The sequence below is a fragment of the Ochotona curzoniae genome, unplaced genomic scaffold (genome assembly GCF_017591425.1).
Source record: "Ochotona curzoniae isolate NIBS_2020 unplaced genomic scaffold, NIBS_Ocur_1.0 contig_2294, whole genome shotgun sequence".
NCBI lineage: Eukaryota > Metazoa > Chordata > Mammalia > Lagomorpha > Ochotonidae > Ochotona > Ochotona curzoniae.
Window position 1 is genome coordinate 4,385,386 of NW_024465405.1, and position 21,121 is coordinate 4,406,506.

At 54.0% G+C, this 21,121-nt stretch overlaps 1 pseudogene; it reads right to left on the bottom strand.

Annotated features, from left to right (window-relative positions):
• Positions 1-741: 741 nt before the first annotated feature.
• Positions 742-21,121, bottom strand: part of LOC121151179 — a 49,268-nt pseudogene continuing 28,888 nt past the window's right edge.

Genomic DNA, 21,121 nt, shown 5'->3' on the forward strand with positions numbered 1-21,121 from the left:
GACAAAGATCTGATACACTGTAAGTGAGCATTCTCTTGGAGGACACGGAGAATGCAGGAAGCGATGCTGTGTGGAAACGTCCCCGGTGAGGCCACAGTGATGAACTGCCCCATGGCAGAGCCTCGTGCCACGGGGCCCACGGGGAGGCCAGCAGGGAAGGGGAAGCTGTGGGGCAAGGCAGGAAGGCCGTGGTCCTGTCCCTAGGCTGTCACTTGGTCCTGGCAGCCTCCCCGGACCACTGTCCAGGCTCAGGGACCACTGACCATGCACTCCTCTGAAGAGTAGTGCTATGGCAGGCTTTTTTTTGGGGGGGGGCGTTGTCTTTGGTCTGTATTTCCTAGAGATCTCAGCATAGCACAGAAGCAGCAGAGGGTACCACAGCTCACATGTGGGCACAGCTGCAGCCGCCCAGCAGGTCCCACTCCTCCACAACCCACACCCTGCCACCAGAGGCAGTCTGGCAGCCAGGAGGGAGAGAAAGGAGTGTTCAGGGCCCAGCCCCATCCTGAGTCCAAAGGTTTCCGAGGTACTCAGCTGACTGGGCTTAAAGTATGGGCCACCTCACGACAGCCTTCCTGACAGTTCCCCCAGCATGGTCGCAAACCGAGGCCTTTCCTCTGTGTTGCACACCCACTGCTATCAATATGTGTCAGATGGGTAAAGAGGAGACAGATGGCCTTAAGGGTGCATCCCTGGCCGACACTCCTGAGGGAGAGGGTGGGGACAGGCTGCGAGGTCCACTCAGAAGGGTCGGCAGCTCCAGTAGCTGGAGAGCACGGAGATCTTGTCTTTGAGCTTTGACAGAGACAGTGAAATCCACGGGGCGTCGTTGGGCCAGGGGATTCCACACTCCACCTTGTGCACGCGGCTGACTTCCAGACATTGTGAGCCCCACGCAAACATTGCTCCAGGGCTGTGGAGCACAGCTCCTCCTGCTGGGCGGAAGTTCTTGGTGGACCTGGGCTGCAGCACCTGCAGCTGGTAGGTGGTGAGGCAGAGCTTGATGTAGACATTGAGCAGCGGGTCAGAGGGCAGGGCAGGGCAAACTGCCACGGAGCCGCTCATCAGTCCTCACCAGGAGGTGGCGGGTGGTGCGGCGGTCATGCACTGTCGCTGCAGCAACGCGCGTCCAGAGCTGAGGACTCAGCTCCCGCTGAAGGGTGAAGAGGTAAATGGCTTGGCTTACGTGGCTCCTGGATCTGCTGTAGTTTCCACTGCTTGTCCTCTTGGAAGGCAAAGTGCAGCAGCTGGCTGCTCCGGGTCATCTTGAGGCTCACATCCGCCTGGCTGAGAGCGTCCCCCTGCAGAGTCAGCACACCCTCCACCTGGTCTGTGCCAGAGCTGCCCAGATGAAGTTTTCCTGCTTGGCTGGCCCCTGAGCAGTGGAGCCAGGGAGAGTGAAAGGCTGAGAGGCCTCGTTGAGGATGTGCTGCAGCTGCCTCAGGACCATGTGCACCTCGCCGTGCAGCAACCAACGGAACTCCTCCTCCAGCATGGCCCTCTCCGCCGCCCCCTCCCACCTCCAACCCAGTGGCCTGGCTGACACCACTCTTAGTCATCCCTGGCCCTCCTGTCCCACCTGCTCCCTTCTGAGGCACCGACTGACCCAAGCCCCTGGGATTCAGCCACCATGCTGCAGCTCCCATGCAGCAGCTCCCATGCAGCTTCAGAATGCCATATTCATCCATCATCCATTCCCCATGAATGTTAATGGGACCAACTCAGGCCTGTCGGATATACAAAAGGTTGGCCGATGGGTGGCGGGGTTGGTCAGTGGCTGGAGGCTCCTGTGGGTTGGGGCTGTGCCCAGGCATCCTACAGCACACAGGCCAGCTCCCCACAAAGTAGCCTAGGTAAAAACAAAACTTCCAACACGGCTCCTTGGGATCAGCAGCCAGGCGCTATGGGGCGTCTCGGTGACATTCAGAGAACCACTGGGTGCCCAGCTTACCCACCGCCAGCTGGCCCACTCCAGCCAGTCAGCCAGGAGGTTCAGAAGAGCAGGTCCGCGTGGCCCTGTGGCTTCCCCATGGGCTGCTGGTTTTACATCCAAGTTGCACCACACGCTTTCCAACTGCTGTAGTTTACTTCATCTCTGCTTGGCTGGGTTCCCTTGCTCATCAAACTGGCTAATGTTAAGGTGAGACCTTTGCAGGGCTGGATGGGGAGGCAGTGGGACAAGCATGTGTGGTGCTCAGCTCCTGACCGTGTGGCCCGAAGGATTCCTGCCAGCGATCCCCTGCAGGTCAGGCTGCACGAGATGGATGCGCTTGTCTTCCCTGCAGGGGCTTTCAAAGTATGTAAAGTGCTACTGAGCGTTGGATTCTCCGAGATGGGACACCTGCTGCCCAGGCACCTGCCCCTGGGGACGCCGGTTCCCGCCCAGGCACCTGCCCCTGGGGACGCCGGTTCCTGCCCAGGCACCTGCCCCTGGGGACGCCGGTTCCCGCCCAGGCACCTGCCCCTGGGGACGCCGGTTCCCGCCCAGCACGGGCTCCCTCCAGCACACATGACAGAGCACACAAGGCAGGTGCTGGTAAGGCATGTGAGCCTCGGTTTGCACTCACAGGTGCCTGGCCACATGAATGTTTATTCCTCACTGTGAACGTCATCAGGGATAACATTTATGGATTCCCATAAATCAGGGTCCACCCTTTTGCAGCCTACAGCTGAGCTGGTCAGTTCTATCCCGTCCTTGGCCCTCCTGGTTGTCAGCACTGGGCTGGGTTTGCTATGCACATTATTTTTAAATACACACAGCCTCTGGTTTTCCCACATTTACCTTTAAGTAAATGTGTAAAAGAAAAAGTTGATTAGGGTTGCCTGCTAAGTACAATCAGTGTAAAAAGAACAGCTCCCTTTGTGTCCTCACTTAAGGAACCGAGGTCAGTTCCGATGCAGAGCTGACAGCAGCTACGTCACTGTTCTGAGACATTCTGGTTCTAAGTCTGATGGTAAGCCAGAAAACATTTAGTCTCCAGCGTGGGTTCTGGAAATACTCTGCTTACTAAGTGAGTAAGCTGAAGTGACAGAAGGTCACCGAGAGGAATGACCCCTCGAAGAAATGGAGAATTTGGGAGGTGAAGTCTCACTTACGAATGACTGAAAATTCAGGGAAAATCTCAGAGGCCCCCGACTGTGACTGCTGGACAAGAGCCTGTCCTGCGGCCAGGGGCCACTTAGCTCTGCAGGTTACAGAAAGGCAAAGAAAGGAATCCGATAAGCCACAGAGCAGTCCAGGAGCCAGGGATCCAGATGTCTGGCTCAGCTCTGGACTCCTGCAGGATTCCTGCGGTGAAGTCCCCATCTTCAGGCCCGCAGAAAGTGACTCCTCCTCAGTGGTAGGAGCCTCAAAGAAGAGATGAAATTTGGGAGAAGTCCCCAGTGCGGGTCTGAGCCACTGTCCTTACAAGAAGAGGGGATTAGGAAAAGTGCATGAGAGAGGGAAGATGGTATGAAAACGCGGGGACACAGGATCATGGAAAGGCCCCACAAGGAAGCAGCTCACTGCCTGTCTGACCTCGGAACTGGGGGGTGCATGCTGAGGGCAACCTTGGAGCCTGCACCTTGCACTTCGCGGAGTGCCTCCCGAACTCACTGCCGTGCCCTCCATGGTGTGCCTCCGAGCTCACCGCCAGCTGGTCACTCCTGTTGTCAGCTCTGTCGCTGTCACCCTGGCTCTCCTTGTTGTGGGTTTCCCTCTGAGACAGAGGCCCCACGTGTGTTGAGCCCATCGGGAGCACGGCTGGCCCGTGGCCTCTGGTTGCGCCCTCGAAGGCAGGATTGTGGTTTTTGCTCAGCTTCCTGATATCTCCTATCGATTGCAGAATAACTTCAGGATGAACGGTCTGATTTCACCCAAAGCATTCTGTGATCAGAGGGTTTCAAATCTGGACTTCAACCTGTGTGTCTGCCTAATATTGAAAGAAGATGGATTCCAAACGCACAGCCGTCAGTAGATGGAGGAAATCTGGAAGAGGGTTACATAGCAGAGGGCAAAGTGGGGAGGCTATTTCAGCAGGGTAATTACCTGGCAAGACAGGAAGAAGTACAAACAAGTGTTCATAACAGTTCTCATTTCTTTTTGAAGATTTTCTTACCCATCTTTGAAAGGTCGGGGGGAGACAGAGAGAAAGACATACGTGCGCACAGAGAAAGACACAGAGAAACACAGCGACAGCAAGATATGTCTTCCATCGACTGCTTTGCTCTCCAAATGAGTGCAATAGCGGGGGCTGGGCAAGGCCAAGGCCAGAGGCCAGGAACTCCATCCTGCTCTCCTACATGGACACCTGGTCCATCTTGGGGTGCCTTCTCAGGCATGGGAGGCAGGGACCCAGCACTTGGTCCATCTTGGGGTGCCTTCTCAGGCGTGGAGCATTGGCAGGGACCCAGCACGTGGTCCATCTTGGGGTGCCTTCTCAGGAGCATTGGCAGGGACCCAGCACTTGGTCCATCTTGGGGTGCCTTCTCAGGCGTGGAGCATTGGCAGGGACCCAGCACGTGGTCCATCTTGGGGTGCCTTCTCAGGCATGGGCGGCAGGGACCCAGCACTTGGTCCATCTTGGGGTGCCTTCTCAGGAGCATTGGCAGGGACCTAGCACTTGGTCCATTTTGGGGTGCCTTCTCAGGAGCATTGGCAGGGACCCAGCACGTGGTCCATCTTGGGGTGCCTTCTCAGGAGCATTGGCAGGGACCCAGCACGTGGTCCATCTTGGGGTGCCTTCTCAGGAGCATTGGCAGGGACCCAGCACGTGGTCCATCTTGGGGTGCCTTCTCAGGAGCATTGGCAGGGACCCAGAACTTGGTCCATCTTGGGGTGCCTTCTCAGGAGCATTGGCAGGGACCCAGCACGTGGTCCATCTTAGGGTGCCTTCTTAGGAGCATTGGCAGGGACCCAGCACTTGGTCCATCTTGGGGTGCCTTCTCAGGAGCATTGGCAGGGACCCAGCACTTGGTCCACCTTGGGGTGCCTTCTCAGGAGCATTGGCAGGGGGCTGGATCAGAAGCGAAGCAGCTAGGACAAGAATGGTGCTCCAATGTGAGATGCCAGCATTGCAAGATACAACTGAACACAGTGCGCTTCAACACGGACCTCACTCTAACTTCCTGTTCACCACCCAGGGCCCGCACACTCCAGTCCTGCCTGTAGTCCTTTTTCCGCTCTGGAAACGGTGTTAGATTCTCATGACACATGTTGCAGAAGAGATCTGCAGAGGCTCGCTGCCCCGTGCGAGCCTGCCAGGCTGGCAAGATGTCTGTCATGGGCAGAGCTGACTTCAGAGATGGATCCCACACCCATCAGGGTGGACTGATCTGAAACCAAGGGTTCTGAGTGGACACCTGTGGGTCCTAGGAAACGGGCTGTGCCGAGTGTGGCCCTTCCCAGTGAGCTGGGAGAATGCATTGCTGAAGTCACATAATGACTGTTGGGTACCAGTAGCCACAAACAGAGAGACAGGACTCATGAACTACCGTCACACACCCTGCATCCCAGTGAACCGGTCTGGCTGGATTTATTGGCTGTGGTCAATATCAAAATAACTCTAGAGCCAAATACTGCAAGGGCAACTCGTTTCAAACAATACAGTCAATACTATTGGAAGAGGCAGCAGGGGTTAGGCAGGCCTGCTGAGCATACTCCAAGGCCATGTCCACTTTAGGGCTTCCACTCCCCCTTCCTGTGGGGGCACGATCATGCCAGACACTGACGAGTGAAGATAAATCATTGACAGAGAAGTAACCTCGCTCGTCATGGATTCCCGGCAATGCCATCTGAAGTCTCTCCTTCAGACAATGAAATACTCATTGAACACCATGGACTCCAATAGAAGGGCGAAGCATTCTGACTCCTTCACGTTTAAAAGGGAAATAAAGACACCCTTGTTTGTAGGACCCCTGCAATGAGGTAACACAGGAAAACACAAACAGTGGTGAGTGTGGTCTTTGGAGAAGTGACCAGTAAGAGGTCCTAGGTGCTGCCTCAGCAAGGCGCCCAGTCCGACTTCCTTCCACCCACGTACAGCTGGCCTCTGATGAGGATGGAGACAAGGAAGGCAGGGAAGACGAGCGGATACCGGCTCGCAGTAATAGCAGCGAATCGCACTGCGTGGTGGAAAGCACAGGTGCCGGGCATGTGTCTGTGTGAATGAGGAAGAGGTGATGTCTGGAACAAAACCTGGGAGGAGTCAGCCCCCCGAAGATCTGGGGGAGAAAAGGACAGGCAGAGAAAAAAGCCCACGCGAAGCACCTGGAGCAGGAATGGGCTTAGCATCCTCAGAGGAGCAGAGAGGAGGGAACTGGAGTACGTGATACAGCATGGAGCAGGTGACCCTGACATGGTGGTCAGGGAGGGGGCAGGACCAGGCCAGGGCACGTGACACAGCACAGAGCAGGGGAGGGGACAGGACCAGGCCAGGGCACGTGACACAGCACGGAGCAGGCAACCCTGACATGGTGGTCAGGGAGGGGGCAGGACCAGGCCAGGGCACGTGACACAGCACGGAGCAGGAGAGGGGGCAGGACCAGGCCAGGGCACGTGACACAGCGCGGAGCAGGCCAGGTTGTGGTCTAGGTGGGGACAGGACTGGATCGCGCAGGGAGTTAAAGCAGAGGTAGAATTCCATCAAGAGGCAGTGGAGACCCGGCTCCACATAACCAGTCAGAGAAAGCATGGCTCCCTCAGTGCATGCAAGGGAACAGAATGGAGCCTCAAAGGGAGAGGAAACGGTGTCCCACATCACAGCAGGACACCCAGCGGGCTTTCCGCCATGTCAGATCAGCCAGTGACCCCGCCATGCGACGTCAGAGCTGCAGAAGCACAGCGAGAGTACACGGGGTTGCCAGCACCTGGGGGAGGGAGACAGGAGCCCAGACCCTGGGCACGGGGATCTGCTGTGGCAGCAGAGTGTGTGCTGCCAAGGGGCTGCCTGACAGGTGTGTGCTCCACACCATGCAGGGGGCACTTCTATCACCAGGCTGGTAACTGCTGTATCTTTGCTTTAACCATAAAAATAAACATTGTTGCCAGCTTAGAAAGGACAAGAGGGAACCATAGAAGGGGCAGCCACACTTGGCTTACTTGGTTGAAGACAAGCTGACTCCACCACTTTGAAAAAAAACATCTTGGAGACAAACTTACTGCAGTCGGAAACACTCATTTTTTAAAGAGACTTCGGTAAAGGTTTCAACTAGGAGAAGTGTGCAAAGTCAAGAGTCATGAGCAACAAGCTTGAGCATTGGGAATCAGACACGCACTGGTAGGTGGAAGGCTGGAGGGAGCGAAAGCACAGTCAATGCAGGAGTGTGACACACCGTCCCTGAGAACCCGGCAGAACTACTAACAAGGCCCTCAATAGCTCTCGCCAGGTGAATGATTAAAAGAACAAAGCTGCGTGAGGAACTTAGCGGAAAGACGAAGCGTTCGATTACCTAGCTGTAATAATGCATGCGGTGGACTGTGCACAATAGAATGCGATGGCAGCCAAAATAAAGGGAGTCCTTTTCTGAATAATTCAGCCAAATGATGGAAAATTCATTAAACAAAGTGAAGTACATGGAATAGAAGTCGATTTTTGCCAAAGCAAAGGAAGCCGAGGGTGGAGCTTGGATGATTTACATGAAAGATTTCATTTGGTTTTTCCCCAAATCGTGGAAGCTTAGTGGTCCCCAAAGTCTGTAGCTTTCCCTGTGTGGAAGAAAATAAAAACTTACTGTTTTTAGAAAACAAAAACACTACCTCCCATAATGATCATAAAGAAATCAAGTGAAATTTCAAAGAAATAGAGATTGAGGGGGCAGCACATTGGCTCAACAAGCTAATCTTCCAGCTCTAAGTGCAGCATCCCATATGGGCTCCAGTTCCTATCCCGGCTGCTCCACTGCCTAGCCAGCTCCCTGCCTATGGCCTGGGAAAGCAGCAGAGGATGCTACAAGAACTTGGGGCCTCGGATGGAGTCCCTGCTTCAGCCTGACTCAGCTTTGACCATTGTGGCCATTTGAGGAGTGGACCAAAGGACAGAAGATTGTTTTGTCTCTAGAACTGTACCTTTTAGATAAATAGATATTGTGTAAAAGGTACTACAGGTTAAAATAAAAAAAGAATTGCCCTAAGATGTCAAGGAAAGCATGTAAAACAGAATGAGCACCCACGTCAAGCCCACACGTGCCGACAGCGTTGACAGCAGCCTTGGGTGTCCGGACCCACGAGCCTCCCGAGAGGAGAAGTCGGGGAACAGTGACCTGGAGCAATGAGCTAAGCCACTTGCAACGCTGGAATCCCATGCCAGACGCCCGGTTCAAGTCCCAGCTGCTCCGCCACCCATCCAGCTCTGTGCTGCGGGGCCAGTGGAAGGTGGCACTCGGGGGCAATTCTGGATTCTTGGCTTCGGTCTCATGCAAACCTGGCTGTTGTGGCCACTTGGGGAATGAAGCACCGGAAAGAAGAGAAGACCCCCCTCTCTCTCTCTCTTAGAGAGAGAGAGTGTGTGTGTCTCCATCTCTGCTTTCCAAATAAGTTTTTTTTTCAAAAAAAGGAAAATGAATCAAAGCCTGACACCCAAAATGTTCACACCAAGAAAGATAAAAATAGCCAACAAACATGAAATGAACACAAAATAAGACTTAGAAGCCTAGAATGTAAGATGAAACCTACATGAGATTCTTTCATTGCAAGCATAAACCAAGCATAGAGTCCAGCGTCTTATTGTCCAGACAAATTCAACGGCTTGTTGGGGAGACCATCTCTGGTCTGAAGGTAGAGCCCGCAGAGTATCATCCCGATCAATTAAAAGCCCCGACATAACATCAGCAACAATTTATAATGTTATGAAATTAATTGACATAGTATTAAGTAACCAACATGTTAAAAAAATGCAAGTTCTTTGTCACATCCTGTGACTCCGTTGACATTTCAAATTTACTTTATACTCAACTGGGTTCTATACACCTTAAAATGGCTATAGATTACTACTCAGCTGTCTCGTGTCTATTTTCATTATAGTATTTAGCATTATAGAGTGTTGAAGCATAATTTTGTTGAACTTGGCTTTTTTTTTTCTGGGTAGTCTAGACTTGGGTAATGCAACAAGGTGGAGGAATCCACCATGGGGGAGGGTTGGGGAGCGGTGGGGGGAATCCCAGTACCTATAAAATTGTGTCACATAATGCAATGTAATTAATAATCATAATAATAATAATAAAAGATGAAACCTACAATAGAAGCCTAAGAGGCCTTTTAAATTTAAACAGAAACCTTTGTCTCAGTTACAGTATCTGCTGCTGGTGACACGGGGCGAGGCTGGCACACATTAAGGAGCCTGTGCGTAACACAGATCGAGGGCTCAGTGCTGTAGCACAGGTTTCCTGGAGCTCACGCGATGGCGGCTCAACTTGTAACCCAGTTTGCCCATTTCTAGAAGGAATGCTTAAAGGAATGTTCAATGCCAGCTAGCATGTCTTCATTCCACGTTGGAATCCCTGACTGTAACACTCCGCTCTGGCTCCTGGTCCCAGCTTCCCGGGAGGCAGGTCCTGGGAAAAACCAGTGTCAGCTCAAGAAACAGGATCCCTGCCCCCTACTTAGGAGGCCCAGATTGAATTCCTCTCAACTGGAAGCCATTTGGGGGCGGGGCACCAGAAGATGGGAGCTCCCGCTATGCATTTTTTAAGAGAAAGTAAATTGTTAAAAACTATCTGGTCATTCAGGCAAGTATGCGTATGTAATACAGAGTGAATTGACTACATGGGCACAGACTCAAGGCGAGCAAACACCTGCCCTCCAGCTCTGTTCATCACAGTAGAGAACAAGAAGTCAAATTCAACATTTCTCCCCCTGGACATGAGCGTGTGTGTGTACGCGCGCACGCGTGGAGAGGTGCTCCCCTGCCGAAGATCATTCCATGGCACAGGAAGAAAGCAGCAAATTCCTACACTTCATTCGTAATCCGGAGTTCCGTAATGAGATTATAAAGAGCAGAACCTCTGAGCTGTCAGAGGCGGGATGAAGGCGTCCATCACCTGTGTACGAACCGCAAGCCTGGGCAGGTCTCAGTGCACCGTGCTTCCAGAAACAGCAACCACAGTCTGACTTCCGTTTGCTTGGCTCCTTCCTGTCCTCTGGCGCTCTCGTTGTTGGTCCTAGATCCACCCCACAGACTAGGGTTTCCACCTGGGGAGGAACAGGACTCAGCGTGACTCCAGTCGTCCTGGCGTCGGCACTCAATGCTTTCTGAAGAACCCTTGCGTGCTTGCTAGAACCTGGCCGTCAAGGATGACATTTGGGAGATGGATCAAAGGCCCCAATGGAAGATTCTGGAGAGAGTGCCGCTTGCATGTTGGTCTCAAAGACCTTGACCAAGGATGAAGGTGGAAAGGTAGAATCCGTGACTGGCCGTGAGCACTTGCTCTCTGCCTTACACGCACAGGACATGACTGGCCGTGAGCACTTGCTCTCTGCCTTACACGCACAGGACATGACTGGCCGTGAGCACTTGCTCTCTGCCTTACACGCACAGGACATGACTGGCCGTGAGCACTTGCTCTCTGCCTTACACGCACAGGACATGACTGGCCGTGAGCACTTGCGCTCTGCCTTACACGCACAGGAGAGAGCTCGTGGTCCTGAGGGAGGAATGTAGATGATATTCCAGCTTCCATATGCCAGGGGAGGCTGGGCAGGCGTTGGCTCAGCATTCATGACGCGGCTTGGAGGTGACACCTGCCTGTAATGTCTGCTTCCAATCCGGGCTTCCTGCCAACATACACTCTAGGAGACATCCATGACAGTCCAAGTACTTGGGCTCTTGCCACCACTTGGGAGTCGGATAGTGAGCTTCTTGCTCCTGGCTCAGTCCAGCTGCTGGCTGCTTTGGGGCAGTTCACCAGCAAATGGATTATCTGCTCTACAGACACATCACTTCTGAGAATTTTGATCCTTGGTTTTTCATGACTGGGTGACAATTTTAATTTGGCCAGACTACCACTGGGGTAAAATGGAGTGGGAAGGACAGACGTGAAAGCGACATGGGAAATAAAATTCTCTTCAGCCTTATTTCCAGGAGAAGGGCACTAGGAAGGGAGTGCTCCACTCCTCACCCTGCCCTGACCCTTCGTGGCTCTGGGGTGACCGCTGCCTCCTGTCAGAGGGACGAGATGGGGCCCCATGCTCTGGGATGAGCTCATGGGACTGGCCTCTGGCTGCACTGCACCCTCTGCTCTGCACTGCGTCTGGCAGAGCACACTCGCAGGAGGATGCTGATGTCTGTGTCTGCTCCCCGGCCCATTCCCAGCCTCTGTATTCACTCAGTTCCCAGCATCCGGGAGCAGGCTCAACGGGCGCGTCGTGAACAAGTGAGGCAATGTCTACTTCCAAGAGGAAGAGGAGAAGGTCACACGCTCGCTCTGACCGTGACCTCGGGGTACCTGCCAGCAAAAGCCCATCAGCTTGAGAGGATGATACACTCACTGAGAGAGAGACTGCACCCCAAAGGCCACCGTCATTGTGACTGGCGCAGGCACCTCCTCCCAGTGGCCTGAGCAGCGGTGCAAGCCCAGGGGCCGCGGAAATAGTCCTCACCCAGGAGTGGTGCGGCAGGGCAGGGATGCGCCTCTTTATTCCCCAAACTCCTCTGACCGTTCACTTTCGACATCTGAAAGAAAATCTCGATCCCACACAGGAGACCAGAAAAAGACTGTTTCGTGGGACCAACCGCCCAGGAAACGGCTCTTCCCAGACTCCCATTAAGAGTCCCGGGGCCACCACGGAGCTGATGAATGTGCTGACATGGTGATCGATGATAAACATAATAGAGCTGGAAGGAAATTAATGATATTTTGAATCTTTAATAATGGCGTGCAGTTAGCTAAAGGAGATTCTCATGACAACGCATTGCCTTTCAAAGCCAGGGTGACTTGGATGACAATGGGGGGAGGGCTTTGCGTGGATTCAGACAGGGACCCCAGGGACAGGCAGCCAGGAGAAAGTGCCACCTCTGTCAGGCCACGAGTGTGTGTGACTGTGGCCCAGCCTTTCCTTGAATATTATCATGATGGGGTTGTGTTCTACACATTCCAGCTGCAATGTTGTCCTCTTCAAAACACGTGCACATTTCTCAGGAGGACACACAGACAGGCTGACATCTGCCCTTTCACCCACCCCCAGCAACAAAACCTCTCTCTGTCCCATCCCGCCCAGGCAGCTCCGTGCGGGGCTATTGTTCATGAATGCTCGTCCTTTCGGGCCTTGGGAAACCACACGCTTCTCCTCAAAGCAAAGGGTTGGAAGCCAGCAGCAGGAATGCCCTCGGGACAATGGGCCATTCTGGCACCCAGCCCTTGATTAATCATTGACATCTTCTGGTAAATTCTCAGCAGCCTTGCTGGAGACCCTGAGCCAGGGCCATGGGGTCACTGTGCTTGGGATGTGCCACCACAGCCTTCAGTTCACTTCCTACTTCTTTGCATCCTGGCTTGTTTCACCACGCATCAAATGGGACCCTCAGTCATGATCATAAATGAAAACCCTGTGAAAGCACACTCCACAGCTGTGGGCATGCATGGGCACACTCCACAGCCATGGGCATGCATGGGCACACTCCACAGCCATGGGCACGCATGGGCACACTCCACAGCCATGGGCATGCTCTGCAGCCACCATGCAATCCCCAAACACACCTGTACCTGCAGCCATACATGGAATCATGGGCTCTGAAGCACCCAGTGGCTACCACAGAGACCTCTGTGGGTGGTGGCTTTAGGGTCACGTCTCAAGACCTTCCTTGTTCTCCATTTGCCAACATTCCTCCCCATTGCTTTATCGTGATGTCATGAGCTATGAACGTTGCTCATGCATTGCTGACACTCCCACCGCTGGACAGCCCAGAGTGGCCTCTCCTGAGAACAGCCCGGGAGTGCAGGGGCCCCCGTTCCTGGAATTCCACAAAACTGACTTGGTTTTCCTGGCCAAAGTGAACCTCCCATCAATTAAAAGAAAAAATAAAACCCCTCTTCAGTGTCCAGTGATTTCTCTGGGCAAATGACCAGCTTTTTTATCTATACGGTGCGACCTCGGGGAAAAGCAACGCGCCACACCCCAGCTATCAAAGGAAGCACACTGAGTGGCTTGGCCTGACCCGATAATTCACCCAAACATCCCTTGTGAGCCCCACCCAAGGCATGAGACCCACCTTCATTCTGTCTGCAAAGGGCCACAATGTTTGTTCTAAGGAAATGTTGGCAGCTGCTGGATAGAGCAGAGGACAGAAGGGGCAGCAGCAGGCAGAGCCAGAGTGATGGCTGGGAGGAGGTCCTTTCCGCTCACAGCCTTTGCCAAATTCAGTCAGGAATGTACTGTCTGTAGAAGGGGAGCCTAGGGACAGAAGGGATCGGGCGAGGGGCTTTGAAGGCAGGGGATTGACAGTACACATTGGTCAGGGACTGTCACCTGTGGAGAAGAAAGGACAGTGGCCAGAAGAGAGGAGGGACAGCAGGGAGGCGTCAGGCTCCTCGCACCGGTTAGCAGGGCTATGGAGCCCCCACTGCACAGCACATGTGCAGCCACAGGTCCACACCGCCATCAGATGCTACGGTTGTTCCTTTTCTTCCTCCAGGCCTCCCTCAGCCCTTGCCAGGACAGCCAGGGGACAGGGACATCATAAACGCATGGCCATGTTGGTTCCAGTTGCAGGACCACGTAACTGCGACCTCAGCCTCCAGCCAATAGTCCCACACCAGCTCCGTCCAGCCCTTCTGCCCCCACCAGGGCTCCATCCGCCTAGCTCCAGGCATCTAGGGGCTGTGAGCATCACAGTCCAGGCTGGGTGGTATGCCAGCTGGTGACTGCTGTGTGCTATGGTATCTGAGTGGCTTTGTGGCTCCTCTTCAGCCCATGCTTACGGAGATCTTTCTTAGCAGGTTCTGCTAACTCCTACAGAGGAGAGGGACAGGACAGAGTTCACCTCAAGGGACTCAGAGTTGGGCTGGAATGATGTCTTCATTGATTGCCTGAGTGGTGGGTACTGGGTAATTTAATAAGTGCAGAACCCCAATCAGTCAAGTTGTCAATCACCTGCCAGAGTGCCACCTCCAACAACCCTCATCAGCCAATCACCTCTCAGAGTCCACTCCAAAGACCACTGGCATAGAAATGTGAGGGTTAAGTTGCCAGTGCATGAATCTGGGGACCACATTCAGACCGCAGTGACGAATCAGATTCCCTAACAAGAGCCAGACAACGGGAGCTGGAGAGAGAACTGAAGGCAGGATGATGGCAGACAGTGGACAGGAGCAGGGCTGTGTCCCCCAGACTCACGCTCTTACTGCTCCTGGCTGATGCATTCAGAGTGGAGACTCGTCCTGTTATAGCATAGAAAGGTGCATTCTGGGGGAGGTGTCCAGGTCACTGAGGGTGCTGCCTGAAATGTGGCAAAATGAGGTGGCTTCCCTGGAAATTCTCCACAGGAAAAAAAATCCAGCAAATGGTACGTAAAACCACTTACACAGATCAGTGCAACACCCTTCTGGCTGCCAGGGGACAGGAAGGCAGAAGCGTTCTTGGGTCACACTCAACATCAAAGGTGCGAAGGTGAGTGCCAGGGAAAGGGACTCAGAAACGGGGGCTGTGCCCAGCTCAGGGACAGTCACAGCTCTCGCACAGTGGGTGCAGTGTCACTCCTCTCTACTCGCACAAGAGGACAACTTCACAAAGCCTTGAAACTCCAGAACTGGGACCAGTGGGCCTCAGAGTGACGACTTCGGGGTCACGCACCTTGCCTGGGCAGAGAACAATCCTGAGGCCAGTGCCATGGCGTATCACGTTAAGCCTCTGCCTGTGGTGCCGTCGTCTCCAACTGGTGCTGGTTTGTGTCCTGGCTGCTCTACTTCCAATCCAGCTCCCTGTTAATGTGCCTGGAAAGGCAGTGGAGGAGGGCTCAAGTGTTTGGGACCCTGTAGCCACACGGGAGACCTGGAGGAGGCTCCTGGCTTCTGATCAGCTTAGCTGTGGCCATTGCAGCCATTTGGGCAGTGGACCATCAGTTGGAAGATCTTTGTCTTGCCTTCTCTCTGTAACTTTGCCTTTCAATACAAATTTAAAAATAGCATTGTTTGAAGTCTTCAGCCATACCTTCTAGGCAGCCTGGCCCAAATGACTGATGTAGGAATGTCTTATCTGAGTAGATCCCAGCGCTATCCCTGGCCTGATAATCACAAAGTAAGTGAGGGCAAACGTTTTCGTGCTCGGATGGTGATTCTGTAAGAATGTGGGAATGCAGGGCAGGCTGAATTCTGATGAAACCATTTGTCAGCACCCCACACTGGGACGCCCCGCTGGTATCAGGAAAATTCTCGCTCTGGGCACCAGCACGGTCCACTTACCCAGTCAGGACTGCCTGGCTTTTCATACCCAATCCAGAAACATGTTCTAGAACTGACAATGCAGCTGCCTCTGCTAGCCACCTGGCTCAGAGCCCGGGATCCCCCAGCTCTCCCTGCCCCCTGACCACTTCAACTAGGGAAGCCACCCCTGAAGGCCAATCTTGTCTACTGCCCACCACCTCCCATGCTCACTGTCCCCTAGTGCCACCATGCCAGAGCAGATCACCACCTGTCCAGTGGAATGTCAGGAGCCCTGCAGGCTGACTCCTCCCAGAGCACCCGCCCCGCACCAGCAGTGAGCTCTGGGAGCTGAGTGCCAGGGTCTGGTCCCTACTCCCTGATTCCGAACAGGTGTTCCACAAACACTCTGTGAGTGGATGGGAGAGAGTGCTGGAAGGACCTGGAAGGCGTGTGAGTGCCTGCCTTCAGGGGGTTTTTAGTCAGTGGCCTGGAGAGGAAAGGAAATGGCTGTGGCATAAGGCAATGCCACTGAGAGCACACTGATTGGCACTGATGAGCCGATTCCCTGTCCCTGCGGGCATCAGCTGCATTAGCCCTAAGCCTTGTGACATGGCACCTAAGCCAGATCCTGCACCCTACCCAGACACTGCAACCAGCTGAGATGTGCTTCTGTCCTGTATGCCTGGCCAGAGGCAGACCCACTAAGGACCATGGTGCCCTCTCCCATTGAGCCCCATGACCTTTCTGATACAGAGTCCCGAGTGGGCACCCTCGGGCCCCAGGTGAAGTCTGTGGTCGTCAGATGCACAGCTCAGAGCCAGAGGGCATGGGGGACGTCTGCAGCCGTGGCGCCTTCTTGGGTGTGAGATGTCACCATCTGCTTGGCCAGCCCAGGTCCTGCCCACACCCAGAGCAGTCTCCCCCCGACCACCCATCTCGCCCAGGGCAGAGAGAACGCCGACACTCACCCTGAATGCCAGCGGTCACGGTGCCCCTCCCGTGGCTGTCTGTGAAGGGGACATGGGAGCATGTGTGGCAGACACGCAGACCAGGCGCTTCGGGATATAGCTTTTCTCCCTTGCTGCCCCAGCAGTGTTGGGAGCTTATGTGCATTTACAAGTCACTTCCAAAAGTGCACAGAAGGTGGGTTTACGACAGTGACCTTATGAACATTGAAATCCATGCACCTGAGCGATCTTCATATAGCTCTTGGAAAATGTGTATTCTGGGAAAAAAAAATGAGGGGGTGGTCTGGTGCAATAGCCTAGTGGCTAAACCCTCATCTTGCATCCACCAGGATCCCATATGGGTGTCAATTTGTGTTCTGGCTGCTCCAGTTCCTATCCAGCTCACTGCTTGTGGCCTAGAAAAGCAGAATAGGATGGCCAAGGCCTTGGGACCCTGAACCCGCGTGGGAAACTTGGAAGAGCTCCTGGCTCCTGGCTTCAGATCGGCTCAGCTCTGGCCATTGCAGCCACATAGGGAGTGAGCCAGTGGACAGATCTTTCTGTCTGTGTATCTGCCTTTCCAATAAAAATAAATAAATCTTTAAAAAATTTAAATGAAAGCAACAAAGAAAAGATGTGAATTTTAAAAAATGTGCTCCTGAATAAATTTACCTTCTCACTCCCGCGTTTGTTTCCTTTTCCGTGACGTCTGGAAGTGCCCAGGATGAGGGCGTGCTGCACCTGGTCTGGCGTTAGGACGTTCCGCCCACCAATGTCGTTACAGTGCCGGTCATCAGGCCAACCTGTCTGACCAATGCCAAGCTCACACACTCTCTGTTCTCTTCTTAGCGGCTTTTCCCACCGTCGCTAACAGCGCCAGGCTCCCTGGAGGGAGTCAGACCATGCCAGAAGAGGACTGCTTTCCAATTTGCTATTCAGACTTTGAACAGCAGGCAGGCGTCAAACAGGCCCTAATTGTGATTTGAATACCGAGGCTCTGCTTTGTCCTCTGGTCCCCCACCGTACGCCTGTCCTGCTCACCGATGCCGATCTTTTGAAGTTTATAACTTTCTTAGCTTCAAAGTTTTCTCAACGCCTGAGTAACAGTAGGTTCTTGAGATGGAAATACTAAGTGCGGATGCTATGCATGTTATAAATAATAAGCCACGGAGAACACACAGGACTTCAATACCACCTGTGCTAATGTTGGCAGCAATTACAGGCAAACATCAGAGGAGAGGGGCTTGGCCAGGGGGCCTTATTCATTCATGTTGAGTTTTATTAATTTTCTCCCCACAATATGTTCCATATGAAGCCATCTAAACAGTATCCAGGCAACCGTCCTCATCAAAGCAAACACAATAGTACCCCTCCCCTGCCCCATGACGTTGTATGGCTGATCACCCAAAGTGTTCTCGGAGAGCCTCACCTCGAGACAATCTATAAATACTTCTGCTTAAGATGCTGCTGTCTGCCAAACCCTCGGCTTCCTCCTGATGCCTGGATTTCCCGGATAAAGCTTGCAAGAGCAAGTCGCAGTAAGTGCCAGGTACCCCCTCTCTGGGAGTCAGATGCCAGGCTGGGGGCTCTGCGGGCATTCTTCCCACCAATGTTCATTATAAGAGCCCCTTGTTGAAGACGTGCAAGCTGAGGGATCCATCCGCTTGCGTAAAAATCGACAAGTAGTGACACAGCAAGCCAGGATGCCACTAAAAACTGTGCTTTCCATCTTAAAATTCAGCCTGCTTTTCCCTATAATCCAGACTAAACATGCTTCAACTAACGAACCTCAAATAGTTGTCATTCTCATTGTGATGAAAGTCCCCATAAACCAACCTGCCTCTCTTCCTCCTTACTTGTTTTATATTTTGTTTGCGAGCCGAAGTTACAGAAGGAGCTTCCGTCTGCTAATTCACTCCCCCCATGACCCCAACTGCCAGAGCTAGGCCAACTTGAAGCCAGGAGCCAGGAACTTCTCCTGGGTCTCCCACGTGGGTGCAGGAACCCAAGGACTTGGGCCAACCTCTGCTGCTTTCTCAGGCCACAAGAAGGAACCTGGATCAAAAGTGGAGCAGCCAGGACTTGAACTTGTGCCTATATGTGATGCCAGCGCCACAGGAGGAGGCTTAGCCTACTATACCACAGTGCCACCCCCTTTTCTCCCTCCCTCCAGTCATCCACAAGATCTAGATGCCAGGAACTGTTTCCTTCCGGAGCTGGGAGGCAGCAGGCTAGCCCTCCTCGACTGGCTGCAAACTCACTTGGAATCACTTCATTTCTCTTACAGCACCAGGAAGGTAGTCTCACTACCTTAGGTGGGGTGGAGCGGAAGAGAAGAGCCCCTTCATTCCAGCCGCCCACCCTCTGCATCTGGGCAGCGGCTTCCACTTCCTGCCCTAGGGCGGCCTCTTGGCACGGGTTCTTCACTGGGAGGCCCTTTCTGCCGCAGGTGTGCCCTTGTGCACCCCGAGTGTCGGACTAGGGAACTCTCCGTAGCTCAATGATGTGGCAGCTCCTGGCGGGTGGCCCTGCCAGTCAGGCCCCGGGGAGCTGGCACAGCCCAGACTTCACGCACTGCCATCTCTTCAACGTCTGGATCTTCAGGCCTGACCTGGCTCCTGCCCTGAACGTGGGTGAGGGCGCCCCTGGGTGAGGGCGTCCCTGGGTGAGGGCGCCCCTGGGCATGGCTAAGAGCTACTCGGATGCACAAATTCTCCGTACTTGGTTTCTGCCCCGCTTGGCCTCTTCATGTCTGCTTCCTGGCGCTCCGTGCCCGGCTCCTTGGTGGCACCGTGTGGGCGCAGCACCTCGGGGAATGTTTGCCATACAGATCATTGACCTGTGAAACAGCCCACGCTCCACGTGCAGCATGTGCACGCTCTCCCCAGCTCTCCCCAGCTCTCCCCAGCTCTCCCCAGCTCTCCCCACTGTCCTGTGTGCCTAGGGTGCCCTGTGGTTCCCTCCCACCAGACACGGCTCAGTTTGAGTTCACAAGTACATCTGTGTTGATGTTAGTGCAATGTGCCAGTCGGCAAAGGATCAACCTCGTGTCACTGGGGACACGGTTAACTCATCTGAATTTTTAAAAATTCATTTGAAGTGAATGACACAGATTTTCAAACACTAGTGTACTCTGCGCTGCTTTGACGACTGACACCGAGATCCTTTTCTTTGTTCGTTGTCTGAAAGCGGTTTTGCTTTGGTGTGGCTTTGCTTGTTGGCAGGAGACAAGCTGAGACACACTCAGAGCACACAGTGCTGAGACCGGGGTGCGAAGGCCTTGCCAGTCTGTCCTGGCACAGAGGAATTTTCTGTAAGATGTTGATAAATAACACACTCATAAATGGCTTCCATAATGGCTTTTGAACAACTTCCTTGGGAAATAATTTTATGTTCCCCATAAGATTTTCCTGCTATGAAGCTTTTCCTGCCACTTGTCCTAAATTTCCTTTTGACAGGGCTGATGGCTGAACAAGAAGCTGGTTTCATGGGAGTGACACTGCAGGCAGCCCAGGGTCACCAGGCCTCGGCAAAGGGCTTCGGGCGGCGCCACATGGGGTGGGGAGTGTGGTGTCACCAGCACGGAACCAGCCCAGAGGAATGGAGGAAGAGCAAGGACCACAGAAGGCATCCAGCAAGCGGCAACCTGCCCTGAACCTCCTCTTATCAACTCACAGTCAAGGCTGTACGTGTCTCTTCCTCAGTGGGGAAAGAGTCGTACCTGGTAGCTCTTGGCCAAGGTCACCTCCGCCTCTTCCAAGGACGTGTTATGGTCTGAGAAGTGGTAATCCATGTTGGAATGTGCGGGTTGCTGTCTGAGCTTACGTAGCAAAGATGTGTGATATTCCACGGCACATGGCGCGCATGGGGTGGCGGCCCCGTGGGGGACAGAGGCAGCCCTCACTCGGTCCAGGAGCCCAGCCTCCGGCAGGCTTCTCCTGTGAAAGTCGCAATTTCCTTGGAAAGCCAACTGGCTTTGCCCTCTGCAGGTGACAGCACAAGGGCCAGCCGGCCAACAGCCTGGCCAGTCAGACCACGGACTAGAAAAAAGCGCGGTCTGGCCCAGCCTCAGTGCCGGGCTGCGCATGGGGCTTCCACATCAGAGGCACGTTTGCAGGGAGAGCTGCGTTCATTTCCTGCATGTGTGCTCAGTGCTGATGGTGTCCAGAGCCGCCCCACGCCCCTTTCACCCACGAAGCTTCCTTGTAGAAGCAGGTATGCAGTGAAGAGGAGGGGGCAGCGTTTCTGAGTCAGTGGCCACAGGCAGACACCTGAGAAGTTGCTCGTGGGCACGGGCTGGGAGGAAGGCAGAGTCCTCGTTGGGGACAAATGAGGGCTATTTACTCATGGTTTCGGAGGCTGAAAGGGAAAAGCAAGAGGCCCCATCTGTGTGACCCCGAGGACCAGCCAGCTACGGGGGACCGCGGTGGAGAGCTTCCCAGCAGATGTGTGTGCAAGGCGAAGAACTCCCAGCCCAGATGGGAGGCCAAGGACTTTGGGACCCCTCTCCGTGTGGGCAACAACCCACCCTTGCAGGAAAACCCACCGGGGTTCTGCAGGTGAATGACCTCACGACCTCATTATCTCGCCCTGGACTTGACTTGCACAAACTCTTGGGAACACACTTAAGTTCTGCCCATGGAGCCACAGTCCTTCGGGCAGCAGGTGCAAGGCAAGGGTGCGCTGGTGTGCTCAGGCCAGGAATGAGACGGGACCAGTCCCGATGCCAGCACGAGATCAGAGGGCCACTCGGCGCCTCCCACACCCCGAGGAGCATTTTGGCCTGGACAGAGCAACGGCGGGCTGGTGGAGAATTTCACTCAGAGCAGCAAGTGACACGA